The following is a 25334-nucleotide window of genomic DNA, read 5'->3' on the forward strand; positions in this document are numbered from 1 at the left end:
CCCTTCTGATAACGTGGCAAGATTTTAACTGATCTGTATCAACAACAACCAAAAAATAGACTGACCTCCACACAGGTTAACTATCAACAGACAGGGCCAGCAAGATTACACGTTAATTGTTTTTTCTCAAATGTGACGAGAATCCAAATACGCCTGCAGCCTCAGTGAGGAGGGGAAGTTAGGTGCTCAGGATCTTTTACAAGATACTGTCCAGTGGAGTGAAGAGCTTCCTGCTGCTAGATTTCAGACTCTGTCTGGCAAGTGACATTTGACTGAATCGCTTGGCCTTCAGCCAGATATTTGGTGTCTAGAGTATCAGGCCTGAGGTTCAAGATGAGGGCATGCTTGGCAGAAGACCCCAGTAACTTCAGATCGGGTATAGAATTTTGAGTCCTTGCCATGGTGACACACCCAGTTCAAGTAGATGACATCCACTGATGAGTTAAAACCTGAGGGGCTATTTCTTTTTGTTGTTGGTTTTTTTTGTTTGTTTTTTTTTTTGCGGTACGTGGGCCTCTCACTGTTGTGGCCTCTCCCGTTGCAGAGCACAGGCTCCAGACGCGCAGGCTCAGCGGCCATGGCTCACGGGCCCAGCCGCTCCACGGCATGTGGGATCTTCCCGGACCGGGGCACGAACCCGTGTCCCCTGCATCGGCAGGCGGACTCTCAACCACTGCGCCACCAGGGAAGCCCTGAGGGGCTATTTCTTGACCTGGGTTGTCATTACATGGGTTTTCATTTTACACTGGCATATATGTTTTATGGACTCTTCTGTATATATGATATATCTCACAATGTAATATAAAAAGGACTAAAACAGACAGGCTGCTATCACATTTTCTAGATTCTAGTTAGAATGGATTCATTCATTCAGTGACATTTACTGAGCGCTTCTGTGTGCCAGGCACTGTGCGAGGAGCTGGGGATTAAAAAGAAACATACATTATTGCCTTGGCTTCGAAAAATGTTTAATAGGGATGATTGACAAGTAAACAAATCAGTATGGTATATATTTCCATAGATGTGATGTATAAGGACTTAGCTCAAAGGAAAGAACATACTTTTATTTGAGGGGGGGTGGGGTGAGGGGGACGTGTTGAAGCAGGAAAACAAGAGAAGGCAAAGTACAGCCAGAAAAATTCTCCTGGAGGTAACAGTTAAGTTGGATCATAAAGGGTATTAAGAGTTTCCCAGACAGATCATAAGAGGGCATTCTAGACAGAGGGACCATCATGCACACAGCTAGAGAGAGGTGACAAGGTATGCCAGGTGTAGGCATGTGGAGACAGCAGAGAAGTGAGACTCCCTCCCTGGACCGGTCAGTTAGGGTTAATCCCCGTTACAAGGTGCTCCCAAGCCTCCTTTACCTACCCTGGGTTAACACATGGCACCATATTGGTTTTTTCTGGTTTCTTAATGTGTATCCCCCACTGGACTATATGCATTTTGGGAGGGTGAAGGCCGGGGTTCGTGTCCATCTTTTTCACCATATTTGAGTGAATGAATGGAGAAGAGGTTAGAAAGGTAGATGGTAAAGCCTTTGTATGACAGGCTAAGGAATTTGAATCTTTTCTTATGGGAAATGCACAGCTTACCTTGTGTGGAGCTCATTTCTAAGTTAAGGCTGTAGTTTATGGAATTCGCAGGTTGTGAATGCCAGTGGGGATATTGTGGCTGGAAAGTATACAACCATGATGCTCATTTCAGGGAAGCTCGGTGAGCCGTAGAAAAGCCCTTTGTTCCAAAATGTCTTTTAAAAGAGAAATAGCAAGTTTCGAAGAGTCAGAACATCCCCTGAATGGGTTAAACCTACTGACTCTTCTCCCCTTAGTGTGAAGTATTTGAATCTTTCATCTTAACCCCCCAAAAAAGCTGAAATCAGCATTCAGGGAAGGAAAGTTAAAATGGGGGCAGGTAAGGAAGGAAGCAGATGGCTCCAACGGAGGGCGAGGCAGACTTTGAGCACCCAGAGGGCACCATGAGGCGACTGTGTGCCTGGAGGGCAGGGAAAGTGAGGCGGGGTGTGTGGAAGGCTCGGAAAGAGAGCTGGTGGCAGAAACAGCTATGCCTACCTTGCAGTTTTGCCAAGGGCCCTGGCAGATGCCCGGCTTACCTCCAAAAACCATCTTCTCTGCTGTCTGCAATAAATTGCTGATGCCTGAATTTAAATATCAGGACTACTTGAAGTTCTAAAAGCCTCCGGCTCCCCCCAGTTCAGGCTGCAGGTGCTGGAGTTCCCAACTCCTGCTTCTCCAGTTCAGCCAGGTTTCTCCTCACCTACACCCCACCTCTCCCTGCTAAGAGACTAACAGATGCAAAAGAGAGAGAGGAAGACAGAGGAGAGGAGTCACATGCATTCAGGTACCACCCTCTCTCACCTTTTCCTTTAGTTCATCCTTTATTTATCTTCAGGTCCATTAAAAATCTATTTCCCAGGAAACTCAAATGTCTAAAAAAGCCCCGGGAAAGCCAACAGAAGCTGGAATACCTTCAAAGAAGTTTTCTTGTGACCGCAGGATCTCCCACAGTTAGGTCTGCCTCACTGCTTCTCAACCGGGGGCAATTTTGCCCCCCAGCCCCACCCCCAGGGGACATTTAGCACTGCTTAGAAGTATTTTTGTTTGCCACAACTTGAAAGATGCTACTGGCATCTAGTGGTAGAGGCCAGGGATGCTACTACACAGGACAACTTCCCAAGCAAAAAAGTCTTGCAACCCAAAATGTCAGTAGTGCTGAGGTTGAGAAAACCTGGTCTATTAGAATCCAAAATTCAACTTATTGTTGCTTCTCAAAAAAAAAATGGCACAAGGTAGTTGCCGTCAACATCTGCAAAGTCCTAAAGGACAGATCTGAAAAGATCCCAAGTCCTCACAACCTGATGCCAGGAACAGTGTTCTAGGCCCCCATCTGCCATTGCTTACAGAGTTTCACACCTCTCTCCACTCTGCTCACTCATTTGATCTTCAGACCAAAGACCAAGTTAGGACATCATGCAATTATGGTGTCAGAATGGTCAACATGACAAGCCACTTTTAGCAAACACCAGTAGGTCCCATCACCTGTTCTTGGGGACCAGTTTTGGATGGAATAAATCCAGCTACCATTGCAGTGAAGAATGAGGAGAACCCAGAGTTCTTATCATTCAGAATTCACCACGTGTTTTGCTGATCCAGGTAAAATCTAGCAAACTTCAACACTTCCCAAGTTTTTATCTGAGAGATGTCAGTGATTTTTTAATAGGAAAGGATCATCCTGCATGACCAGAGAAAGTGGCTTCAGTGACCTCAGAAGTCCTGTGAAATTGTCCAGTTCAATCAGTCTAGCTCATCATCTGAGATGAAGCAGGAAGGAGAACCACACTCCCCATGATCAGACTCAATAGTTACAGTTACTGACCAACTTAACACCACTGGACCAAACCCAAAACCATTTTTAAACATTGTGCTGGAGCCAGTGACTCTCTCCTGAGTAGACCACAGGATCCAGCTTTACAAAATCACAGTCCTTGAAGCAAAGGAATAGAGTGTGTGGCATGCCCTTTTTAATATTCTGAACAAGGGCTTTAGAAGTAAAACGCCACTGTGAACTAAGTGGTTGCAGTACAGTTGCAGGAAAGCCAGTTGCTGACAAGTACTTCAAAGTCACAGATGCCACCTGAGCAACATAGTGTTCAATGACCAGAGGAACTGTGTATGGCGCATGGGTTCTATTATACAGCGAGTAATTGAATATACAGGGTGGGGGACGTCTCCATCAAACAGGTCAGGCACTAAAAGACTAGCTTCTTTTCAGTGGATTTAAGATTATACAACCTGTCAGGAGTCTACATAAGATAACCAAATGTCGAAAATGTCACTGCTTTTTGAAAAATGTACGGCAGTTGCACTTAAGCAGATTGTACTAAATATAAGGATGCCTGAGTGCTTTATTAGCTGTCAGGTGTGTTACAAAGGCTGTGTCTTGAGTTTCATGGGTTTCTTCTGGCATTTCTAGGTGAAGGGAAGTCAATTAACATTTGTTGAGATCCTATTACAGTGGCTGGCACCAGACCAGGCACAGGATATACTGCAACCCACTTAATCCTGATTTACTGTTGATGTACAGAAAGAGCAGAGATTAAATAACTTCCTTACGGCACACAGCCAGGGTTGCAGAGGCGGAATTGGAACCCAGACCTGTCTAACTGCTAAGTCAGTGCCCTCATTTCTACATTGTAACAGAAGGCTGCTTCCATCTGATTCCACAGGCCTCCTTTCTCCCCTGCACCTTGCTCCAGTGACTGGACCACAGTTATGCATTCATTTACTTAGCAACCACTTATCAAGTACTCTACTTGGCCCTGGAGAGAAAGTGGTACACAGGAGAGACCTCATCTTTCCCTTAGTGGGAGTTATAGTCTATTGGGGGCAGGAGGGTGGTAGACAATTAGTAAACAAATAAGATACTTTGGGATAGTAATAGGTTCCTTAAAGAGAATAAAGCCAAGTAGTAGGCTAGGGAGTCATTGGGGCGAGGAATTAGGGTACAATTTTACATAGAATGGTCAGGGGAAGACCTTGAAGTGATAAGGTTGTATTGAAATATGAATGATGAAAACAAGTGTGGCAAGAACTGGAGAAAGAACATTCCAGACAGAGGGAACAGCAAGGACAAAAGCCATGTGGTAAAAATGATCTATTAGTTGTGCTTAACTAGGATCAGAAAGAATGCCAGTGTGACTAGAGTTTAAGGTCTAAAGCAGCTCAGTTTGGTATAACATGCCATATTGGAAATCCTGGGTTCAAATGTGTGGCTTAATTCTAAGTTAGGGACTGGATTTAAGAACAGATCAGCAACTCTGCAGTCACTCAGGAAACAGCACTCCACCATGTGCTGATAGGAGGGTAGGGAATCTTCCAGAAGCTGGTGGCTTCCAGGATCAGGAAGGGAGCTGCCTCCACTGTTGGAGCCATCCTTTGGCCTCACTGAAGGGTTGCTTCGACACCGGGATGGTGATACTTTGGACGCTCTCAGAAGCACCCATCATGGATGAGTTAGACACCCACGTGAATAACACATTGTACCTCCCAAGAGGATATTGACCTGTCACTATGAGCATCTCAGCATCCATCATCAGAACTGTGAACATCTTAGTAATGTAAGCAAGAATACAGCACTTGTAAATGAGACGTGTTCACAGATGGGTCAGAAGATTACAAACTGGGAAGAGGCAGCTAAAAGTGTTAGCCCTGAGATACCAGCACTGTGCACTGGGTATAACATACTCAGTGAAAAAAAATCTTACAGAAAAGTTTGCTTTGGGGAGTGATCATTAGTCCCATAGCAGTTCACATTTACACATGAGTGCCTGGTATGCGTGTAGAACTCAGTTAAGAATGGTGTGAGTTACTGTAGCAGGGACAGCCCATGATGGAACCAAGAACCAGGCACTCTGAATCCCAGTTCTGTCACCTCTGATAACTCTGTGACCTGGAGCAAGTTAGTGAACCTCTCTATGCTTCAGTATTCCTAACAAATTAAGGACAGTAAGGAGGTCTGGCTTGGTAAACCTCCCCCCAGGAACACTGTTAAGAAAAAGAGCAGTCTTTCCCCAATGAGTACAATATGCCCAAGAAATACAGGAGTTCATGCATATTAATGTTTATGATGAAGCTAAAATCTGCATCAATGTCAAGGTGTGGTGTGTTCAAAGAAAACATTAATGAATAATAACCCTGGTGATGTGCAGATGTGCCAAATTAATGCAAGTGATACCCAAAGGACTGGAAGTTTGGGAAAGAATGAAACAAAATTTGCACTTTATTTATTTATTTACTTATTTATTTTTGGCTGCGTTGGGTCTTTGTTGCTGCTCCTGGGCTTTCTCTAGTTGAAGCGAGCGGGGGCTACTCTTCCTTGCGGTGCACGGGCTTCTCATTGCGGTGGCTTCTCTTTGTTGTGGAGCATGGGCTCTAGGTGCACGGGCTTCAGTAGTTGTGGCCTGCGGGCTCTAGAGTGCAGGCTCAGTAGTTGTGGCGCATGGGCTTAATTGCTCCGCAGCATGTGGGATCTTCCTGGACCAGGGCTCGAACCCATGTCCCCTGCATTGGCAGGTGGATTCTTAACCACTGTGCCACCAGGGAAGTCCCAAAATTTGTACTTTAAAAGGCACAATACCAAGGACTAATCAGAGATAAGGTGTTATTGGTAGTAAACAGGGAAAGGATGAAGTGTGGTTGCTTGTAGGGTTGAGTCCTATAAAGCCAAAGTTTGCAAATCTGTTCCCTTCCAGCAGGGAAGCCAGCTCTAAATAGGTGCAGGAGCCTTGAGTCATCCAAACAACAAGGTGCTTTCCAGCATCCTCTATTCCACTGTGTTCTTTTCAAACAAAGCCCATTGAAACAGTTAAGCCAAAACAATCTGTCTCAAATAATAGTGTGCCTCTCTCTCTTTACAGCAAAATAGAACCAAGGTTCTGTTGTTACTGATCATAATGAAAAACCACGATCTTGTTTGCCCTATTGTGTCTGCCTTCTAGCCAACCCAAAAGTCATTTTGGACAGCTAACACAATTTCTCATCCATTCGTGGATTCAGCAAATGTTTAGAACCTACTCTGTTCCAGGCGTTATGATGGGTGCTGGGGGTACAGTAATGAGTAAAATCTGAGTGGGGGCATCAGATAACAAACATAGAATCACACAGATACTTAATCATAAGCTCTGTTAAGTGTGTGTTCAAGAAATAGAGGTAATATGAGAACATCAGACACGGAGACTCAGGGAAAGGCTTTCTGAGGAAGTGACTTTTTGAGCTAAGCTATGCAGAATAAGTAGGAGTTTGCCAAGCAACGAGTAGGAGAAGAACCCAGGGAGGGGGAATAGTCTGTGCCAAGGCCCTGAGGTAGGAAGGAGGTCATTCTTGTCAGTAACTGGGAGAAGACCAGCATGGTAGAAGCATAACATTCAAGGGAAAATATAGTTTGAAAAAAAACTGAAGAGCAGATGAAGGTCAAGTTGTCCAGGGCCTTCTAGGCCAGTGTAAGGATATGAGTTTTCTCTTGCATTTAATGGAAAATCTTTGAAGGGTTTGGTACAGGAATTTAGCTATAGTGTAATGATAGTGGTGGTTGTGGTGGTGTATATATGTGTGCATGCTTATGTAAGTGTGTGTTTGTGTATGTGATGTGAATTGCATGATTTGATCAATCAGCATCAATCCAGCGGTTACCATGGGTACTGTTGAGGGCTCAGCAAGCACCAGATCATGCAGAACAGGAGCACAGACCTGAATTTCAGGCTAAGTTTTGCCCTCGTATGCTGGCTACGTGGACCTAAACCCAGCCCCTTGCTGTGGACTGAATTGATTGGACTTAAACTAGTTGAGTGGTGGTCTTGACAGGGCAGCATGGCCTCCATATTTTCTTTTTGTTGTTGTTTTTTTTGGGGAGTACGCGGGCCTCTCACTGTTGTGGCCTCTCCCATTGTGGAACACAGGCTCTGGACACGCAGGCTCAGCGGCCATGGCTCACGGGCCCAGCCGCTCCGCGGCATGTGGGATCTTCCCAGACCGGGCACGAACCTGTGTCCTCTGCATTGGCAGGCGGACTCTCAACCACTGCGCCACCAAGGAAGCCCTCGAGGAGTGTTTTTGTTTGCCCTCCCTGATTGGGAGGGACCACTGGCATTCAGTAGGTGGAGTCCAGGGAGGGCCCCTGTCCTGCAATATACAGGACACTCCCACAATCAAGCATTGTTCTCTGTCCCACACAGTTTTCCAGAGTTCCTGCAGGCATTCATGTAGGTGAAAAACCTGGTTATGATTATCTGAGCCTAGCTCTGTTTTACATTTAAAGATACAATATTTTTGCATGTTTTTAATAAGCAGTAAATTTTTCCAGGAATGAAACTACCATGAAGATTGACGGCAGTGGTATTTTGTTTGCTTTGGAACTTTCCCAAGGGTTGTTCACCCTTTTAGAAAATCAACTCACCAGTGACAATCCTGCCCATTATACTTGAGTCATCTGTCAGTCTACATTTGTGTCTGTCTCATACGTGGAGATTCTTCATGTAGGTGTAAACATCTGACTACTTCACTGTGGCTTGTGGAATAGTCAGACCTGAGCATTTATATATTGAAATATTTATTATTATATTATAACTCACTTGCCTTTTTATTTTCCCTTTATTTTAAAATTAGGACATTATATTGATTTTTCTGGTTTTTCTGATTTTGCATACAGGTAAATTATGCCATCAATAAATTTCATTTCAGAGCAGTAAAGGAGGCAGTAGAAAATACTTATTATAAAAAAGAGGTGTTGGGTCTGATAAGATTGATAACAACTGAACAAGCATGTTTGGTAATTCAAAATACTATGATTTTAGGAATTTTGCTACTTACTATCTTTGAAGAGTCTCTTGGGAACTTTAATATGTCGAGAGTTCTATGTAAAAATTTTACTTTATTAAATAACCCAGGGAGATATCAAGGTTGACATCACCAGTGAGAAGTCATGTGGGTGTCATTTACCCTCAGTAGAATATGATGAGACAGACATTTGACCTTTGTGGTATTCTTCCCTAAATTTCATAACCCCAGTCTAATCATGAGGGGAAAGAAATACGACAAACACAAATTGAGTGATATTCTTCAAAACACCTGACCAGTACTCCTCAAAACTTTGTCAAGATCATGAAAAACAAGGAAGACTGAGAAATTGTCACAAACCAGGAGACTAAGGAGACTTGATGACCAGATGCAACGTAGCATCTTGGATGGGGTCCTGGAAGAGAAAAAGGACATTAGTGGAAAACTGATAAAGTATTGACTCAAGTCTGGAGTTTAGTTAACAGTAATATACCAATGTATATAAATTTCTTCATTTCAGCAAATGCACAATAGTTGTGTAAGACCTTAACATTAAAGGAGACTGAGTAAAGGGTACACAAGAATTTTCTGTACTACCTTTGCAACTTTTCTATAAACCTAAAATTATTCAAGTTTTTTTTTTTTCAGGTTTCTGCTTTATTGACCAAGGTAGATCTAGGGATCAAAATAAGCAAGGAGCTATATTTTTTTAATCTGCGTATAATAAATAAAATCTGCTTTTGGTAGTGGTGATTGTATACAGGTCTGTGGGTCTTAATACATGCATAGATTTCTGTAACCAGCACCACAATGAGGATACAGAGTCATTCCATTACCCCCAAAAAACTCCTTTGTATCAGACTCCCCCTGACCCCAATCCCTGACAGCTATATTCCAGAATATCACATAAATGGAGTTGTATAGTGTGTAACCTTTTGAGACTGGCTGTTTTCACTCAGCAAAATGCCCTTGAAAGTAAAACCATGGTGTTGCATATCAATAATTTGTATTATTAGTTCATTCCTTTTTATTGCTGAATAGGATTCCATTGTATAGATGTATCACAGTTTGCTTATTCACCTGTTGATGGATATTCTGGTGGCTTCCAGTTTGGGGCAGTTATGAATAGCGCTGCTGTAAACATTCATGTGTAAGTTTTTGTGTGAACATAAATTTTTATTTCTCTGGGATAAATGCCTAGGACCGAGATTTCTGGGTCATGTGGTAATTCTATGTTTAACTTTTTGAGTAACTGCGAAACTGTTTTCCCAGTGATCGTACCATTTTACATTCCCACCAGCAATGTATGAGAGTTCTGATTGTTCTACATCCTCTTTGGTATTGTCACTTTTGTTGTTCTTCTTCCTCTTTGTTTCATTTTTATTTTGGCCATTCTGATAGGCTTGTGGTGATATCTCGTTATAGTCTTAATTTGCATTTTACTAGTGTCTAGTGATGTTGAGCATCTTTGCATGTGCTTATTTGCCACCCATAGGTCTTCTTTGGTGAAGTGACTGCAAATCTTTTGCCCATTTTAAATTGACTTGTTTGCTCTCTTGTTGTTGAGTTGTAAGAGTTCTTTATATATTCTGGACACAGGTCCTTTGTCAGATCTATCTCTGCAAATATTTTCTCCCAGTCTGTGGGTAGTCTTTGCATTCTCCTACCCATGTCTTTCTTAGAGAAGAGTTCTACATTTTATGAAGTTTAGTTTAACAGTTTTTTTTCTTTTATGGGTTGTGCTTTTGGTGTCATTTCTAAGAAATCTTTGCCCAATCCAAGGTCACAGAGATTTTCTCCTGTGTTTTCTTCTAAAAGTTTTATGGTTTTACATTTTACATTTAGATCTGTGACCCATTTTGAATTAATTTTTCATAAGATGTGAGATTTAGGTCAATGTTTATTTCTTTTGGCATGTGGATGTCCATTATTCAAGGTTTTTTTTTTTAGTCTTTTTTAAAAAACATAGGAAGACATTAGGGGTCCCACATTTAAAGATCACTTAATTTTTCTAAAGATATAAAATAATCCTCACATGAAAAGATACAATTAAAACAGGAGAAATGTCATAACCTTCCTGGACCTTCACACTCCAGGGTCAATATATGAAGAAGACAAAGACAACATGGGAACCACTGTCAGCTGATGTAAAATAACTTGTCCTTAGTGAATAAACAAATGCGAAGAGACATGACAGAAATGGAATAGAGTGGGGGGGTCGATCACATGAATTGAGACCAAGCTTTGAAGGAGGGAGAGGGGCATTGCAGGCAAGACAGAAAGGCTGATTGACAGAAGCAGGCTATTCTTGAGAAAAGTTTGTGTCAAGCAGTAATGAGATGTGAGGGTAATAAAAATAATAGTAGTAAATACTTAAATAGCACTTTCTGTAATCAGGCATTGTCCCACGTGTTTTATGAATGCTTACTCATGTATTCCCCATAACAATCCTATGAGGTAGGGTTATTGCCTCTTTTTAAAATTAATTAATTAATTAATTAATTTATGGCTGCATTGGGTCTTCGTTGCTATGCACGGGCTTTCTCTAGTTGCGGCGAGCGGGGGCTACTCTTCGTTGCGGTGCACGGGCTTCTCATTGCGGTGGCTTCTCTTGTTGCGGAGCATGGGCTCTAGGCGTGCGGGCTTCAGTAGTTGTGACATGTGGGGCTTCAGTAGCTGTGGCTTGGAGGCTCTAGAGTGCAGCCTCAGTAGTTGTGGCACACGGGATTAGTTGCTCCGTGGCATGTGGGATCTTCCCAGACCAGGGATTGAACCCATGTCCCCTGCATTGGCAGGCGGATTCTTAACCACTGCGCCACCAGGGAAGCCCATTGCCTCTGTTTTTAATGGGTGAGGAAACTGAGGCACAGAGAATATTAGGTTCATGTTAGGTTCAGCCCTGTGAAGCTGCCATTTTTGTAAGTCAAAAATGATCTACTCTCAGAAAGTTCATATGGTCTGACCTAATAAGTAACTTGCCTAAAGTGTATGGCTATTTTGAGAGGCAGAGCTGAACTTTGAACCCTGGCAGCTGGGTCAGGAGTCTAGACTGGAAGACTACCAGCTAGAGGGCCTCTTATAGACATGACCAGCACTTACTGAACGCACACTGTGTACCTGGCACTGTCTAAAGTCTTACATGTATCAACAACTCATTTATCTTTGCATCAATACTCTTGAGGGTAGGTATGATAATCACCCAATAATCTGGAGAGGAGAGTCTTTTCCTGTCAAACCTCGGTACAGCTGCTAGGGGCTTTGCATTGGAAGGACACACAAGAAGGGGACATTGTATTTTCTGGCCAGCTCAAAATGAATGACATTGTTATTCTGATGGAATAGAAAATTGACCTCATAGTCTCTTCAAAAATAAGGAAGTAAAAGAGAGAATGAATGATAATGGAACAGAAGGAGAGAAACATAATGTGAAGGACTGGAAGATGGACTACAGAAAGTATTTCAGATGTTTCTATGCTGGAGCTATTTGGAATCAGGTATTTTATTTGCAAGTGGCTAGCTTCTTCCTACTCTTAAATGATTGGCTGGCCATTCAGTGGACATTTGGTGCTTGGATCTACTCTATCGAACAGTTAGTAGTCATGTCATAATGGCCCGATGTTCAGTCTACTTAATTTACACCCAGATTCTCTTAGGCAGAGAAGAAAAAAGTACCCAAATGTTGCTCTTCAGCAAATTAACTTTTTTTTTTTTTTTTTTTGCGGTACACGGGCCTCTCACTGTTGTGGTCTCTCCTGTTGCGGAGCACAGGCTCCGGACGCACAGGCTCAGCGGCCATGGCTCACGGGCCCAGCCGCTCCGCGGCATGTGGGATCTTCCCGGACCGGGCCACGAACCCGTGTCCTCTGCATCGGCAGGCGGACTCTCAACCACTGCGCCACCAGGGAAGCCCCAGCAAGTTAACTTTTTAAAGTATCGTTTAATAATATGACCTACAACTCTACTAAGTTTAACTATCAGATGAATCAAATTAGCAAAAAAAAAAAAAAAACAACAACAAATCTGAATTACAGAATATTTTAAAATGCAGTTTTATTATTTTTACATGTACAATATCTTAAGTTAGGCTAGCTATGGATTGCCTAGCAAGACGATTCCACACGAATAAAGAGTCTAAGAATCTAAAGTAATTTAAATCTTGAGCATTAAATAATTCAGATCACCAAATCTACAAAAATATGGAAACATCCTTAACTTTATCTCTTTAAATCTCAAAATAGAGTAAATTAAGTCCCATGAACCATTGTTTGTGGGTCAATATTCTGGGTCAGTTCTGCAGAAATATAACTTAGACTAGAGCCAGGCCTAAACAAGGCATAAGTATAAAAAAATTATTAACTAATTCATATGAACATTTAATTAATTAAATGAAAGAGACTGCAAGGACTGTATTATTGGCACCACTCTGCCCACTTGGCCCTGTGTACCTGCCATAACAGTGGCAATTCTCTTGCATTTTGAAGCACATAAACATGACTGTGAACATCTCTGTTGGTCTCAGATGCTGACACACAGACTTCCACCAGTTAGTAAAGCCAAATCCCTTCATTTGATAGTCCTCGACTCGACATCACTGATTCCTGTTGTAATGTGGGACCAGCTGGAGCAGTGTATATCCATGGCAACCATCAGTATAGCCAATTCCTTCACTCACCTAGTAATATGAAATAATAGTCTATTCTTTATAACACATAGCAAAACAAGATTTGGTTTTGTTCCTTGATTGTACACTATTTTGGTCCTCAGCCTCTTCTCAACAGAGATCCTACTGCAAACCCAACACTACTATGTTAAATGAAGCTGTCAGTCATGGTGGGTGTAAACAGCTATGCCTAGGCAAACAGCTTATTCTTGGGCCCATCTACACACTCTAGTGAAATGGAGAAATCTCTGTTTCCATGGGTTAAAAACAGACTGTTTACACAGTTAACTGGGATAAATGAGGCCCAAGAAGGGCTTAAATCGAGTCTTCAAGCCTGTGGGATGAAGCGCCTTGCCCAGGGCACTCAAAATGATATTTCCTGGCCTGGAATTATTCATACCCCTTCCAAAGAATATTAGTTTACTCATTTTCAAAGGCACCACTGGACAACAAATAAAATAAAAACTGGGCTTTTAAATTTCTTTCATTATGTTTGTGGTGATAAATATACATTTTCCATTTACACTGAATGTATTATCCACACAGATGTGGTTCTAAAGTAAGCATGTTGGCCAAAAGTCACTTCTGGTCCAACTTACTCTCAAAAGTCTTTATAACATGGAAAGAGTATTACTTATGGACATCACCACTTGAGAGCCACTGACCCAGACAAAAGAATGAAACACAAGGATAGTCTAAATACAGATGTCTGGACATTCAAACCTTCATGACTCTAATGTAACTTTCAACTCCCTCACCGTGAGAAATAGCACAATGCGGTAAAGATGATGGAATCTTAGGTTTGAATCCAGGCTCTGAGGTCTCTTTCTCTTACTAGCTGTGTGTCATTGGGCAAGTTACTTGCCTATTTGCGCCTCAGTTTACTCACCTATAAAATGGACATAATAGAATCCACCTGTTATGGACTAAATTGTGTCCCCCCCAAAATTCTTGTGTTGAATCCCTAACCTGCAGTGTGACTGTGATGGGGCCTTTGGAAGGTAATAAGATGAGATCACAAGGGTGGGACCCTTATAAGAAGAGACAGCAGAGAGCTTTCTTCCTCTCTCTCTGCCTTATGAGGACACAGTGAGAAGGCAGCCGTCTGAAGCCAAGCTGAGGACTCTTACTGGGGATCACTGAGAGATCAGCTGGCTGTTTGATCTTGGACTTCCTAGCCTCCAGAATTGTGAGAAATGTCTGTTATATAAACCACCCAGTTTATGGTATTTTGTTTTATGGCTGTTTGAGCTAAGACACCACCTTATTTTTTTTCTCATATTTTTGTGAGCTGAAAGTTATAAAGCATGCAGAATAATGCCTAAAATATAGCAAGTGTTTTATTCATTGATTGTCAAATGAAATTTCTAAAAAATAAATGAATGGGCGGGAAATTCTAATGTGTTTCTTGCAGGGTTTCCACCACTTTGTCTTATGATCAGCCTCCATAATCTTAGTAATCTTTTAAAAACTGTGTTTGTTATCATGACAAATGAGCTAATATATATGAAGGCATCTGGCATAGAATCTGATACACCCATCTCTAGGGTGTTTGTAACCACAGTTGTTTGCTGTATAATTATAAATGCTTGTTGTACTTGAGTTTGAAACTTGTTTCATCAGATCCATATCAACCCTGTTCTTTGCAAAGTTGTAGTGAAAAACCTGGCCATCTGCCTTATGTCTGTCCAAGTCCACATGTTCTGTTGTGGCCCCAAGGAACAATGATCACACTCAATCCACCGGACATTGGTTTTACGTCGTCTTAAGTAGAATTGCATCTTGCACTTGGACTTGATTGTAGCCAGGTCATACATTAAATGCATGTAGGAGACTGTTCCTTTACATCTTGTTAGCTAACTTAGCAATCAAGCTGGATTTTACCCCATAACTTTCTTTTAGCTTTTCTTCCTTTTCTCTCCACTCTCTCTCCTGCTGTCAACATTGAGCATGCAGCCCAGAGCCTGCATGTTAACTATCCTCTTTTTACTAAATAGTTGTATGAGATACGGAGAAAGAAAGACAGAACATTCCCTTACAAACTCCCCAAGTTTGCAACCCACAAGCTGGTCCACCAGAGCCCAGAGAACAGCCTTTGTTTCACAATTAGGCAAGGGATACAGTGGAAAAAGCCCAACTTGTTTCCTTTCTGTGTAGGACCCAGAAACTAGCCAATTTTATACTGCTTTTTGGTTTAGTTTTCAGATTTTCCCACAGGTCTATTGAGACCAACTTGGCCAAAGGAAATGCCACTGCACAGCATTGCTTAGAGTAGAGCTGCGTGAGGCATAAGCTTATGAAAATTGGGAAAGACTTTTAAAAAATGTGTGTGTGTGTGTGTTTGTGTGTGTATGTGTGTATGTCGGCTCTCACATGTCACTAGTTTGTACTTTGTGCAGTGACAAAGTGAAGCCATCCAATTTTCAAATACATGAATCAACACGGTCAACTCAGTTGATCATTTGTGGAAAAAAGCAACATCTTTGTATGTGTGAGTTTTGTCCAGGTACAGGAGAAAAATACAGATTTTATATAAACCATCTATTTCACTTTAAAAAGAAGTAACAACCTTCGTATCTTCATGAAGAAAAGAAATGAGAATTTAAATCCACCCTTTCTCTGCATATACTTTGTGGTGGGTAGGCACACTGTTGAATAAAACTGCCTAGAAGTTTTTCAGACTAACTGCTGACTACAGCCTTTGGTTAGGTTTCCTGCCTCGGGGAAAGGTTAGGATACTTAAGGAACAAAGGGGCTTTGCCTGTCCCTAAGCTTATTGTTCTTTGACACACCAGGTACAGCAAATAGTTTGCACTAAGCAGCAACCACTGAGGAGTTTAGCAGCAATGAGAAAAGCTGGATTGTGCTCGGAAGTCATTAGTGAGAACCTTGTTCCCTCCCCCAAGCCTCATACTGTGAGGACTTCTTCTATTTATAAAAGTTGATTTTGCTCAAATTAGATTAGAAATCAGCTTTCCCTCAGCAGGCTGCTTGTTTGGCCAATAAAGGGAGGATAGCTGTTGACGTGGGTAGGATTGAGAGAAAGGGTGAGCCCAGGCACCTGTTCGCATTAGCCTTCCATCCCTTTATGGTAGGTGGACGCAGAGGGAGTCTGAGAGCTACCGTTCATTGCAGATTGTGGAGGGCCAGGATTCAGCTGCCTTCAGTTCACCATCTGGGGACAGAGGGTTGGTCCCTATTTCATTTAAGGGCATCGGGAGTCTATTGGGAAAAACAGAAATAACGAAGAGAGGGCTTACTAAGTAAATCAAAAAACCGTCCAGCAGGAGCCGGAATGGATGAAGGGGAATTACTCAGCTTCTTTAATACAGCCAATAAGGATTACAATAAATAGCAATGCCTTATTATCTGACTGGATCCTGGGAGGTCCTTCCATAGGCCCCACATGAAGTTCGACTTCCCTCCACCCCTCAGCACTCTTTTTTCTTCTCTGCTCTCCTCTGCATTAGGGCAGACACAGAACACAGCAGGAGCACTTCTGCCCCAGGGCCTTTGCCTTAGCCCTGCCTGCAGCTTCAAACACCCTTTCCCCAGATTGCTGCTTGGTTAACTCCCTCATCCAAGACTGGAGCCTGTTCCTGTCTCACCTTCTCATGGCTGTTCCCAGGCATCCACACACCCGCCTGATCCTTTTTGCCCTGCCTTACTTTTCTTTTCTTCTACAGCACTTATCACCTTCTAACACACCACTTAGTTTACTTATTTTTGATGCTGCTGTTTATTTTCTGTCCACCTACCTCTCCCAATGCAGGCTGAAGAAGACAGGAATCTCTGATGCAGCATTCACTGGTGTATCCCAAACACTTAGAACAGTGTCTGGCACATCGTAGGGGGTTCATAAATACTTGTTGAATGAATGATGAGGGAGTCTGGGCATGTATCATCATCATTATTAACATTATTTCTATTACTACTATATTCTATTAACATTACTGTTACTTTTTCCGGCTTAGACATTTTAATTGACGTACTCTATGACGTGCATAGATGGCAAATGTCAGGTCTAGGACTCAAACTGAGCTCACTAAGATTAGTAGCTTGTGTCTAGTGACTTCAAAGAGTGATTTAATAAGATGGGTCACTTATGGATAGATCCCAAAACAGGAAATGTACAACAAGGAGATTATTTAAAATATTCAAACGACAATTAACAGCGAAGTGCCTTTCCCATCTTGCTCCTTTCTATTCCTCCCATCCTGCTTCTCCACTTAATTGGCATCTGAGTTTCTTATTTTTAACAGATAAATCTTTCAAGATAAAAGTGTTTATTTTATTTTCACTGATGTGTGCTAGCGTTGCTCTGGGAAAGAAAAAAGTTGGTAGTCCACTGTACGAGGGTGTACTGTCACCCAATCTTTTGTTATAATAATAATAATGTTTATATTCTGCATATAGTTGGACTCCTATTCACAGCAGGACAGCAAGTGATGGACCCTGGAATCTGAGCCCGCCCATAGCAGTTGAGGTTTAAGTAGAACACAAACTGACTATGGTCCGGATTCTTTGCTGTTTGAAGAGCAGGAGTTGAAGTGTGAAAAGCTCACATTTTAGCAGTAAACAGAGACAAGTGGGCAGAGGGGCCTTGAAGTAAAAAGAGAGAGGGCGGGGAGAACAGAGCCTGGGGTCTGGAGGGGGCAGTAAAGGGAGCCCAAGAGGGCTGTGTGCCGGGAGGCTGAGCCAGGAGCGTGAGTTCTGAGTACACATGGATTTCCTGCATTATCTGTCACTTACCAGGGGATTTGTAAATAATGTCAGCAGGAGCTTGTGTTTGCTTACAAGCACATTCCTGAATATTAGGGGCCACATTGATTGTTTCCCTTTATGTCCTGTAATCCCGGGGGCGCAATCCGATGGGAGCTGGCAGGAGCTGTGGATCATTTCCGTGGAGCTGGTCCAGCCTAGTTTCCCTGATGTACATCCGCACAGAGATATGCATAGCCTGGCTCGCTAGACTGATCCTTCTCAGCGCAAAGAGCCCTGAGGTCAGCTTGCTAGTTTCTTTTCATAAGACACTCCCTCTCGAAGAAGGCCCTGGCTCCTCCCTCTTCATACAGCCAGCAGGACAGATATATGGGTTTCTGAAAAATTATGCAGTCCCTTTTTAAACAAAAACAAGAAGAGTGTTCCTTAACGTGAGGCGTGGTGGCTCAGGTAGAATGGACCCACAGGGGAAGCCTTTCCCGGTTAAGGCAATGAGAAGGGAATCACGCTCCCTGCACCTGGGATGGAAGGGACACCTGTTTCTGCCCTTGTAGCTCTGGAGAGTGTATTCTTCCAACATGAGGAGTTGGTACAAGAGCGTCACAGTCAAGAGTTACAGTGGAAGTGGACATAGCACAAAATCTGGGAGAGTAAATCATTTATTGACTTCTTCTCTGAATGTTTTTGTTTTTGGTTTGAAGCAGAAAAAAGCTTATCTAATCCTATTTTTGCTTAGGCAAATATCAAAAGGAATGAGATGAGCCCTCTGTAAAATTGTAAGTTAAATGCTTTTTATTCCCACCTTTCCGACCCTTCCCTGGGCCTCTTTCCCGCCCCCCACCCCCCCGGCCCCGGCCCCCTCCCTAATTGCCATAAGTTCCCAGCCTGCTGGATCTTGGCCTGCTCTGATGAAACTACCAGCCTGAGAAGCTGATTCTCTCTAAGGTGTTAATGGCTGTGCCCTCAACTAGAGAAACATTGCTTGCAAGAAAACAAAACCCACTCAAACTAGATTAAATAAAGAAAGATTGACTGTAAGTGTCTAAGAGGAAACCTCAAAAACATTCAAAGACAGGAAACAAAGCATGACATAAACTGACTGGAAATGAAGCTGGAAGTTGTTTTGGGAAGCCAGAATCTGAAGACATGACCACTCGTCTGCTCTTCTTTCCACTTCTTTCCAGGCTCAATCAATCAATCATCTCTCTCATTCTCTCTTGCTCTCTAGCTCTCTGTCTGCTTTCCTTCCGTTCCTTCCCCTCTCCTCTCTCAGATGGCTTGCTTTCCTTTTTTTTTTTTTTTTCTTGGCGGTGTTGGATCTTCGTTGCTGCCTGCAGGCTTTCTCTAGTTGCAGCAAGTGGGGGCTACTCTTCGTTGTGGTACGTGGGCTGCTCCTTGCGGTGGCTTCTCCTGTTGTGGAGCACAGGCTCCAGGCGTGCAGGCTTCAGTAGTTGCAGCATGCGGGCTCAGTAGTTGCGGCACGCAGGCCCTAGAGCAAGCGGGCTTTAGTAGTTGCAGCATGTGGGCTCAGTTTCAGCGCATGGGCTCTAGGACGTGCGAGCTTCAGTAGTTGTGGCACGTGGGCTCAGTAGTTGTGGTTTGCAGGCTCTAGAGTGCAGGCTCAGTAGTTGTGGCGCATGGACTTAGTTGTTCCGTGGCATGTGGGATCTTCCTAGACCAGGGATTGAACCCGTGTCCCCTGCATTGGCAGGCGGACTCCTAAGCACTGCGCCACCAAGGAAGTCCCTGGCTTTACTTTTAAATGACCTAACTTGGTCTGATTCTATATGATCTTCAGTTAAGTACCTGCCATCACCTAACAAAAGTCTCTGCATCTCAGTTTAATTTCTAAAAACCAAGTCTGATTCGCCGTTGGTCATTCAATGGATTTGCTCCTCGCTCCTTGGGTAATGATGGGATTTGACCTGAATTGAGGGGGGAGGATGAAGAAATTAGGAAAGGGTTTGTTAACCTGTGTGACCTAGGGCTACCTCTTCTAGCTGTGAGCAGGTCAAGGGAAGTGGAGCATGTATATCAGATATCTTTGACACACACCCCAGAAGGCAGTGGCTTAACGCTGTAAGCATTTATTGAGCTCAGGAGCCTGTGGGTTGCCTGGATGGTTCTGCTGTCTTGGCTGGGCTTGGGCATATGCCAGGGAGTCAGCTGGCTGTCAGCTGATCCAAAACAACCTTAGCTCCCACAGCAGAAATGACTGGGAGCAGAGGTTCCCGTGTTTCATCCTCCAGAAGACTAGCTCAAGCATGTTCCTCGTGGTGATGGCTGAAGTGGAAGAGTGGAAACAAAAACACTCAAGGTTTTTTCCAGGCTTCTATATGGGTCACATTTGCTAACATCCCCATTGCCAAAGAAACTCACATGGCTAAACTCAGAACCAAGGGGCAAGGAAATAGATCCTATCTGTTTATTGAAAGAAATGAAACTCTCAACTCACATGGCAAAGGAGGTTGGATACAGAGAGAGAAATTGGAGCTATTAATGCAATCAATCTGCTGCATCATGGCAACAAATTCACTGACACGTACAACAGGCTAGTATAGGTACACATCCTTTGCCGGCAAAATTCGTATAGGATCTTACTGATACTAACTCCTGATCCCAAATAATGAACTACCAAGGTTGGAATTTTGAATCCTTCTCAAATAACAGCAAATAAATGACATGTTTGTCTCTAGGTAAAGCTAGAAGTTAAGAATAACTAAAACACAGAACCAAGATAACAGAGGGAATTGGATGTTCTCCCCTTCCCCCCTCCCCCGCCCACAATTCACACACAACATACCTAGGCTTATAACATCCTGCTTCATATATATATATATATATATATATATATATATATGTATGTATTTCTTTTTAGGGGGTGGGGAGCGGCTGCATTGGGTCTTTGTTACCGCGTGCGGGCTTTCTCTAGTTGTGGTGAGCAGGGGCTTCTCTTTGTTGCAATGCCAGGCTTCTCCTTGTGGTGGCTTCTCTCGTTGCAGAGCACGGGCTCTAGGCATGCAGGCTTCAGTAGTTGCACATCCTGCTTTCTGATTCACCAGATTAAAAAACAAAGCTTATTAATTTAATTGTGTTTCCTAAATAGCTGAAAGCTGAGCATGTGTAACCCTAACCCTGTGAAGAGTTAAAGGCTCTGTCATTGGTGAGTTTTTTCCCCCTTGGTGGTGGCTGGGTTCTCTGCTGTGCAGTGGGGGCTAGGTATTTGTTTGCTTTTCTGACAGGAATAAAAAGAATACAGCTTTTATAGGTGCCCTACAGTTAGCTCCTGGGATAGATAATCCAGCCTGGGGCTTATTCTGGTCTTCTGCTCCTCTTCTTAGATTCATAGAGTAATAAAATGTCTGGACTAGATGGGGCTTAGAGATCATCTAGCATTTCCCAACCTTTAGTTAGTCACATAAACCATTCACTGTTTTGTAACATCTGTCCACTCTTTAATGTTTTTAGTTCAATTGGCTCAATTTTAAAACCTAAATTAATTTATTTTTAAAAATTTACATCATTGGGCTTCCCTGGTGGCTCAGTGGTTGAGAGTCCACCTGCTGATGCAGGGGACACGGGTTCGTGCCCCGGTCCGGGAAGATCCCACATGCCATGGAGCAGCTGGGCCCGTGAGCCATGGCCACTGAGACTGCGCGTCCGGAGCCTCTGCTCCACAACGGGAGAGGCCACAACAGTGAGAGGCCTGTGTACCGCAAAAAAAAAAAAAAAAAAGAAAAAGAAAAGAAAAATATTTACATCATGGCCGTAAGTTGAAAAATCAGTGTGATTTGATGTAATAGAAAATGAGCATAAAATAAACAGAATGAAAACACCGCATTGTTAGGAAATTCTGTCCAGATGCTTGAGCCTTCAGCCTGCCCAGTCTCTACTAAAAAGGAAGTTTAGCAGATGTGAAGGAAGTGTTAAAGAAATATTATCCTCAAACTGACGCATTCTCTCTGATGGAGTCAGGAAGATGGAAAGAGGCTTGAAAAGGTCATCACTTTCTCACTATCCAATTCAGTGCTGCTTAGTGAGCTGTTCCTGTATCCCACAATCATCTTGGACTTCCTGAGTTGTGTGGGCAGTGCACTGTAGGGGATATCAATAGTCCAAGTCCCTCCATTCACAGATGGAGGAACTGAGACCTCTTACTCCTTTCTCATGGTTGCCTTTGTACCATGTCACTACCAACTTGCATCTTGCCCAACACTTAGGGCAGGGGAAGGGAAAAGAAATGAACCACAAAAGAAGTAAAAGAGCTGGTGGGTGGTGCTTTTGACTCTACAAAGTTGGAGCTTACCTGGTATTCAATTACCTCTGTTCTTCCTGACCTCCATTTCTAGAGGACATTGACTATAGCCTATTAAAAGAAACAGAAAGAGCCCCTTACTTACATAAAGAAGACTTCTGCCTGGATGTACTGTTATCAAGGACTCTTAGATCAGGAGCTTCTAAATAGATACAGCCATACAAAAGGAGGCATCTCCAGTTCTCTTGCCAAGGAAAGCAGTGTGTCAGGAAAAAGGCCAAAAAGGCAGAGCTATCTGGTTCCTTGGAGTAAGCCACAGGAGCTGTGTAATGGCATTCTAAATCCTCCATGGCAAACTGTATGGATTTTCAAAATGAGGTGGGGAAATCCTCTTTGTCTCCTTAGCTTTTCAGGATGGATTTTTAGTTGAAAATCCTTTGTTTAAAAAAAATAGGATAAATGTAGTCATATGTTTAACTGAGCTCTTTATTCCATTGCCTGTGATTTGGAATAAGCTATTGAGACGTTTCTTCAGCCAGGTGAGGAAGAGATGATCTTCTGGAAATATCCTTCTTCTTCATATTTTTAAAGATGATGCTCATTATATCACATATTGGTGTTTCGTTTTTAATCTCTCATGCTTTTTGGAAACAGTGTGGTATGTGTATTAAGTAAACAAATGTTTCTTTTCCCCATGCCTTATAGGATAAAATCAAAAGGGCAAGTGTCCTAATCTTTGGGATGTGGGTGCCTACAGCTGGTACCTATTATATGAATCAAATTTCTTTCTCCACACTTCGAATTTTAGTGTTCTATACATTTGTACATGATCTGAACAGCTCAGGCTTTATTCGTGTTGATGGAAACAAGAAAAATGCAGATGTCTATCAATCTGTCTTTACATTTGTTCATAGTTGAGATTCCTTTCAACCCCATGTTGGCTCTTCCTTCAGAGGCACAGAGAGAAAAGATACTTTACAGTTGAACAGGTTTGTGTGGACATCCTGATTCTGTTCTTACTGTCTCTGAAATAACTGACAGAGATACTAAAATTTTCTGAGCCTCACTTCTTCACCTTTAAATGGGGCAATAAAATCCACCATGTCAAAGTATTATAAAGATTAAAATAAGGTGATATAGGTAAGGCTCATAGCACAGGGCCTTACACCGAAGCTTGCGCTAGGTAGTCAGTAGCAATATTACATTGGAAAGGCTGTATGAGATAGAGAGGCATACATACAGGCTTTGGGGTCAGAGGGGAGGAGGACCCATTTCTGCTTCATTCATAAGTGCATCTCCAGAGCCAATTCCCACTGGCATGTAGCAGGAACTCATTATTTTTTGGATGGATGAATGAATGGTTCTGGCATATTCCCTTATTAGTTGTGTGATCTTAGATAAGGCATTGCACCCCTCAGTGCATGTTTCTACAACTATGTAGCAAGGATAATACATTTGTTATGGAGTTGCAAGGAAGCTTAAGTGCAATGGCTGATGTGAAGTACACAGCACAGAGACTGCCACACGCTATGCTTTCCACAGTTATTTATTCCAAATCTCTATTGTCCTTCACTTTAGTGGATCCCAAATAACAAACTAGGATTAGCAGTTCCACTAGAAGTATCCATTTTAATTTAGTTTTGTTTTTTTGTTTTTTTGGCTGTGTTGGGTCTCTGTTGCTGCACGTGGGCTTTCTCTAGTTGCAGCAAGCGGGGGCTACTCTTCATTGCGGTGCGCGGGCTCTAGGCACACGGGCTTCAGTAGTTGTGGCCCACAGGCTGAATTGTTGTGTCTCGTGGGCTCTAGAGTGCAGGCTCAGTGGTTGTGGTACATGGGCTTAGTTGCCCCACAGCATGTGGGATCTTCCCGGACCAGGGATTGAATCCATGTTCACTGCATTGGCAGGAGGATTCTTCTCGAGCCTTTTTTTTTTTGCGGTACGCGGGCCTCTCACTGCTGGGGCCCTTCCCACTACGGAGCACAGGCTCCGGACGCTCAGGCCCAGCGGCCACGGCTCACGGGCTCAGCCGCTCCGCGGCATGTGGGATCTTCCCAGAGTGGGGCACAAACCCGCATCCCCCGCATCGGCAGGCGGACTCCCAACCACTGCGCCACCAGGGAATCCCTGGCAGGAGGATTCTTAACCACTGCACCACCAGGGAAGTCCCAGAAGTATCCATTTTAAAAGGTAACTTTTAAAATGGGCAGTGGGCAGTGTCCAGGAGCCCAGGACTTATGTAGGTGGCCCTTCATCAAAAGTGTCAGGGTCTAAGAAAAGCAGGATGTCTAATTTGACCCATTTTTGTTCCTGGGCAACTTCAAGGTAGTATAGGTTGGGCAAAGGCCAGGCCATGTGGGCATAAGGAGGATCCTGAAAAGAGGTATAGAAATTATCTTTCACCGAGACCTCATGTTCTCATTTTTGAAAGAACTAAGAGAAAGTTTCCATCTCTTGTGTCAACTTCAGTTGATTAGTCGTGCTTTGGGGAGTTTTGTCGTAAAAAGGATTCCAAGGCTACAACCTGACAGAAGAGTGTAATGATTGATTACCAAATGTCTGCCGTGAGTTTAAGATGGGGTGTTATGTCTGGTGTGCCGTGGAGATTTATGCAACAGCATTCAGAAGGGAGATTTTCTATAGCCTTTACCGAAGCTAGGCATGTTCCTTTGCAAGTTAATTGCAAAAACAAATAATCAAGAATCTATTTTTTCCCCTCTTTCAGATTTTTGCTCTTACAGGAACCATCTAATATTAGCAGGTCATGGTGGCACTTAAGATCTTGAAGTAAATAGGAAAACAAACACTGACCCAGTGAAATTGATCGAATGTAACCCTTACAGAAATGCCTGACATTGCAGGTCAGATGTACAGTATGTGATATTCCTGCCTGCATTCATTTGGCAAATATTTATTGAGCATCTGCTATGTGCCAGGCAGTGTTATAGCTGTTGTTTCTTTAGTGAACAAAACACACAAAAATGCTTTTCCACATGAAGCTTACGTTCTAGTGAGGGATTCTGTTGACCCTTATTTTAGTTCTTATAAAAATTTATTTATCATAAAAAAAATTTCAGCCATTGGAAGGCTGCTCTCCAGAACATGTACAGAAAAGGGAGGACTTTCTTACTCTGACCTGCATAACCTGGCTGGATTATAACTGCACAACCTATCATTGTTCTAGAGCCCAGTCATCCATTTCACTTCTACTCGTTAATACACTTCCAACTTTCTGCCTTGTGATGTGTCATTGTGACCCACGTAGATAAACTGTAGAGAATCTGCATTTCCAAATGTTTGATCCCTTCTCATTTGACCATAATTGCATAGATGTAGGCTTTACACTCT

At 42.9% G+C, this 25334-nt stretch overlaps 1 protein-coding gene across 22 annotated transcripts in view; it reads left to right on the plus strand.

Annotated features, from left to right (window-relative positions):
- TRPM3 (transient receptor potential cation channel subfamily M member 3) overlaps positions 1 to 25334 on the plus strand; it is a gene marked incomplete at its 5' end in the record, with an annotated part of 803286 nt that overhangs the window by 758338 nt on the left and 19614 nt on the right. The window lies entirely within an intron of this gene.

Source organism: Leucopleurus acutus (genome assembly GCF_964270905.1).
Source record: "Leucopleurus acutus genome assembly, chromosome: 7".
Taxonomy (NCBI): Eukaryota; Metazoa; Chordata; class Mammalia; order Artiodactyla; family Delphinidae; genus Leucopleurus; species Leucopleurus acutus.